The sequence below is a fragment of the Nothoprocta perdicaria genome, unplaced genomic scaffold, assembly GCF_003342845.1.
Source record: "Nothoprocta perdicaria isolate Ctin4 unplaced genomic scaffold, notPer1 scaffold_87, whole genome shotgun sequence".
Classification (NCBI taxonomy): domain Eukaryota; kingdom Metazoa; phylum Chordata; class Aves; order Tinamiformes; family Tinamidae; genus Nothoprocta; species Nothoprocta perdicaria.
The window spans coordinates 2245393-2251392 of record NW_020456165.1 but is presented as its reverse complement, the minus strand read 5'-3'; positions in this window follow the sequence as shown (position 1 = coordinate 2251392).

Genomic DNA, 6000 nt, shown 5'->3' with positions numbered 1-6000 from the left:
GAAAATTGTCATCAGATAAAAAATATCTGGAAAAAAAGCACTGGTTTGTCTAAAATCTAACACTAGAAGAAAATTTATACTGTAAACAATGACCTTTTAGCTACTGTTTTAACAGATGTGTTTGCTTTTGAAATAGTCATAGTTTCACAATATTTCTGGATGGTTCTTTTGACCCAATCATCCTTTCTCTCAAAATGAACTTCTTACCAAAGACTCAAAATGCAAAAACCTTTCATTGCTAGCACTGCGTCATGAGCCTGGAATTCTATCCAAAAATTGAGAAAAGAAAGAGAGGAGAGAATGCAAGTAGCATTTACCAAAAAAAAATTCCTGTGTGATAAAAGTATATACAGAAAGTTCCCATCTCAAGCTGGTATGCATAAATTGCACATACACCGAGTCCCCACGGAAAGCTTTTAAAGCTCTGCAGGAGCTGCAAATAGCAACAAGGTCCAAGGCAAAGCCAAAGAACACTTGGAACTTTTGAGCAGCTGAATGTCAACACAATATCATTTATGAAAGTATGCGGTGAGCGCTGGGAAGCTGCCTTGCAAGTCACAGCTCAACCAATGACTTTAACAGGTGGCCTAACTGGTTTTCCTGCTACCCTTCTTGAACCAGCTCTAGTCTGACCAAGGCATGAAAAGCAGTAGTCAGTGTAAATCTCCTAATCTCTCATTCAGGACATTTAAACAGATAGCATTGGCCTTGATCAGCACAATTCTAGGACTTTACTGATGTAAATAATTTTCGGTGAAAGTTTGTAATAATGATGCAAAGAATTAACATAAGCAAGCAAACGGGCTGGAACTCTGATAGGTTCCTATCACTAGACGTGTTTGAGAGGAACTAAATTTTGGATTCTATCAGGAGATGCCCTATCAGTCCAAGAAAACTCAACACTGTATCATAATGGAGAACTCATGACACTGTCAAGGGCAAAGAAGCCATATAACAAAGATTACTGTCAAATTAATGTTACTGATTCCTGTATGAAAGTCAATAATTCCAGGCTTCGATATATTTAATGTCTTAATTATTTAAGAAGAAATGTTTTTGTTGCAATGGCCATACAAATACAAAGGAAATGCACATAAAAAAGGCTGTTCCAGGCTTGAATTCTAACTCACTGGATGACAATCATATGCCAATCAATCCATTTCCACTCAGGACAAGCATCTCCTAACATGCAAATATATACTGCAGTCCCACTGACTTCAGTAGTCTAAATATCACAATTAAAAGAGATGACTAATGAATCTGGTCCCCACACAGCTATTTGCATTGTAAAATGCATCCCAGTGGCTTCAGTGGCTTAAAGATTATACTTGAAAGGGATGGTTGAAAAATGTGGTTCCCATTTATCTGCATAATAAACTGCTAGAAAAATTATAAAACAGAATTTTCTCATAATTGTTAGCTAATAAAAAGCTACTTATTCTTCCATGTTGCTGCTATTGTTTGCAACATCTAAAGTACTAGTAAAAAATCCAAGAATTTTCCAAGTACAGAAGGAATTACTAGATCAATATCACAATTTTAAAAGAATCCATCAATGAGATGGATTGGATGGATGGATAGAATGATAGAGAAAACAAAATTCAGTTAATGCAGGAATACCTCATTCAGTTGGATTCAGGAATATCCATTATAGCGACATACTGCAAAATGCATATTTTGATAAAGTTGCGCTTAGGTAATTTATGAATCCTACTGATTAGCTGAGATAAATTATTTCTCATGGACTCTATTTCATCAAAAATACTGAATAATTTTTGAGGCAAGAGAATGAATGTGTCTTCATTTTCTTTATAGAGGAATAATACTTCTAATTTGATGTGTCCTTCAAATAAGCCATCATCACAGATGAAAAAGTACAAATAGGGAATGGACATATTTGAGGAAATGGCCTGACTCATTCTTTCTTCCTCTGCCATTAAAAAAAAAAAAAAAAGTAAAACCAAACAACAAAAAGAAACAATTCCTGGAGACTTTGTTCTTTTTCTAACATCTCTAACTCCAAGATAATATCAAAAAAAAAAAAAGTAAAACCAAACAACAAAAAGAAACAATTCCTGGAGACTTTGTTCTTTTTCTAACATCTCTAACTCCAAGATAATATCTGAAAGTCAACAGTCCAATGCCATCTTTTGTTTAAACCAGGAATTTCACAGCCTTCCCTTTAATATTCTTAGACACACATAAAATATAGGATGACTGGTTGAACATACCTACACACAAAATATCATACAAGGCACTCGTAATTAACAATATGAACCAAATTGGTATTAGCCCAATTCACTTAGGTTCCAGCAGAAGGGTGTTATTAGCTCTTCAAATTTAAAGTCAATACAATAAAATTTACATCTTGCACTAACAACTTCAAAAGAAAGTAATTTAGCCAAGCAGATAAAAATTTACTTATGTAAAGAGCTGCTTTAAAGACAAGTTAAAAATTTATCAGTTCTGTCACAGTCACTTTTGGTAGTATGATTGTCAAGGAACATAGAGATTATATACAATATTTATACTTACAGCATTCATTCAGCAATGTATTAAGCAACAGAAATAAAGGGTGAAAGAAAATAACATCATTAATAGCTATTTTTTTTTTATAATTTTTTATTGTCTCATGCACCAGAAACAACAAAGTTGGATCTATCTGCAACAAAAACCCAAGCAAGTCCTAAATTGAGTAGTACATAAGCAGAGCTATTTGCTTGAAGCTAATTAATGCTGCTTTGTAAGCAGCCATGAAAAATAGCCATCTGTTTTCGTCTCTGGTTTTTATGTTGTTGATCCTCCAACATAGTTACTTTTTTCCAAGGCATTATATATGACCAGAGAGCCTCTAAGTGCCTTGTGTTTAAGGCCATTGGCCTACTTTTCACAGAGCAGATCAATCAGGACAAAAACCCACCCAGTCTGAAATAAGATCATAGGAAAAAAAAATACAACGTTCAAAACCACAAGAATTATTAGTTCTGCTTGTCAACTACATTTTAATAGTTTTTACACAAGCCTAATTCTGAAGTTGTGTGCAAACTAGCTGGCAAAAAAAAAAGCTAACTATAACTTATCAGAGAAAACACAAAAATGTAAGCAAACTTGAGTGATTCTCAACAGCTGCATTTTAAAAACAGAATCTGGACTGCAAGTGCAAAAACTCAAAAATAAATCAGTGTTTTCATCTAAGTATGTTGTACTTGGAAAATCATTATGAACCAAAACAAGGCAGAGCAATGGAAAAGACTCTAAAAGAAATCCATATGGGCTTCATCTTTTCTTCTTTTTCTATTTTTTTTTCCTAGATGACTCCTGCTGCCCTCACAATATTTTTTTTTTCTGTGCCCCAAGTGGAATTCTCCTCCCGCTCCCATATTCCCGACTTCTTCAGTCCAGACCTCAGAGTTGTTTCTATCCCTTTCCCTTCCTTAGAGCTAATAACCCACTTGCATGTCACTCAGGTCTCTTCCCAAAATTCTTTTCTCCATTAAGGGCTTTCATCAACAACACTCCACAAAGACATGAATACATACAGAAAGATGAACACTCAAATCCAGCGGAAATTAGATCCCTAAATGTACTTGTGAACCTGGATCCGTAAGATGAGGCTAGAAAAACAAATGGTAGCACTATAGTTAAATTCATCCTATGCTTAATTCTGCAAATAGGATGGCTGATGTGCCAAATATTTTACTGGAATTAATGGAGAAAGCCAGAGCTCTTGGAGATTCAAGAATCTCTAATTTAAGGATTGAAATATCAACAAAAAAGTGGATGCCTGGTTCTAGGATGCAATCCTGATCAGTTGTCTACCACCCTATGGTGATGGCAAAATAACTTGCAGTGGGCCCAAAAGCTGTGTGCTGGGCAACTAAGGAAGGTCAGTAGGAAATACTGCACTTTGTATGTTCAGGAACATCATATTTTTTCCCCATCTAAACCCTAGTGATCTATTAAGCGTGTGTGCCCACTTGGACTCCAAAGCGCAACATCTGCCACCGAAGGCAGATGCCCTAACAAACAGGCCTCTTTTCTTGTTTTTGAATATAAATGTTAGTAGTTTCTTCCAAGATAGATGGTGTGGGTGTACTTCAATAGCACTCTGAGATTGCCCAAGGGAGCAGGCTCTGCCAGGGACCCAGGTAAAGGTCAAGCTGATCCCCTTCACCAAAGAGAGAGGAACTTGGGGAAAGCTTTAGTAAATAGACGTCACTTGATGCACTTAAGGCATCCTGACAGCTAGAGTAGATCGTGAGCTCTCTATTGCTTTATTATGATCTTTGTTTGTTCCATTTTAAACACCGAAACAGGTGTTTCAAATCTTGCCTCTGGAAAAAAGGCACTGTGAAAGCAATTATAATTCTTGTACGGTACAGCATCATGAAAACTGTATGTGATCTACTAAGCAGATAAACTACTGTTTATCTTCATTTAAAAAAAAGAGGCATAAGTTGTTCTTATGAAAATAATTATTTTCAAATGAACTTTTCATGGTGTCAGTAATAACAAAGGCCTTTTGTATTTTAAAGATGGGCCAATAACCATTTATGAAGGTCAATAGATCACAAAACTAGGGCCTATTAAAAGGGAATGGTGGTTTCATCAGAGAGTATAGAACTATTGTGGAAGAAACAGATTCAGACTTCCATCCCCCCTTAAACAAAAGAAAACAATAGCTTGCCTCAGTAAGAAATTCCCTGAGGTATCTCAACCAATATTTAGCAATATTTGCAGCCCCCAGCCTAATGAATAATAATCTGTTATATAGTTACAGCCAAACACCAAACAGTTTTCAGTTTGGTTGAGAAAGACAACAGGGAGAAAATAATTCCAAGAGCAAGTTCAATATACAGAGTTTTTTGCTGGCAACTTACTTTTCTAGCTCAGGAGAAAACTGTTCTGTCTGCTTAAAGACAGCAGAAGACAAGAGTAGACAGAACTACTACTATATTCATAGGAATATGAACTTGAAATTCTGGCTTAGTGTCAGAGCCCTGGGTGGTATAGAAGTGCCAAGGCGCGAGGCAGATAGATGGTAGGTTCTTTAGGTTGGGAAGTGCCAAACACTGAATGCAAAATACTAAGATATTACAGCTCCTGCTGAAATAATTTTCAGGCCCTCAGGAGCAGGCCTCCGGGTTGTCCACTGCCAGATGTTACACAACACATTCCTGGAACAAGATCAGCATAAATGAAAAATGCTATGTTTAGTACAGGACATAATGGGTTATGAATCAGGAGCACTGAAGACAAGAAGCTATTCTCTTTATTTTCTTCAGAAGACCTACTTCCAACATGTATTAAATGCACCAGGAAAACAGAGTGGCTGCAACTTTGAAAATCTCACTGCAGCCATTTATTCCACTTAACATACCACCTGTATGACAGAAAAAATAACACGGGAATACAAATGGAAAGTAAAATTTTGCCACAGTTAAATATACCACACACAGAGACCTTTTCATACAGCATTATCAGCCAAAATAAGAAATGTCAAAAAACATAACGTCAGTGCAATCTACTAATAAAACAAAATTTCACCAAGGCTAAAGCCAGTGGAGACAGAAATAAAACCTTGCTAAGCAACCTTTAACTACACTTTAGAAAAGAGTAGTCAGAAAAGTGAGCAGCATTTAGAAAAGTGAACATCATTTTTATTTTGATTTAGACTGATTCAACATAATAGTTCTCTTTTTTGCAATTAATTATAGCTGCAAATTAAGAGGTTTAGTCATCTATCTGCCAAATATGCAGGTGCAATCAAGGGCTTAGGTGGCTAATTCCCAAAATATGGCTATGCAATTAAACAGCAGGCATAAATTTGTCTATACAAAATTAGAAATCATGTTTCAAAAGTAACCCCTGGGGGGGGGGAGAGAGAGAGAGAGAGAGATCCTTATACTTTCTCTAAGACTTGCAAGTAACAGACCCTTACACCTCATTGCCAGAAGGCTTTATTTCAAATTTCATTCTAACAGAAAACAAAATATTTTA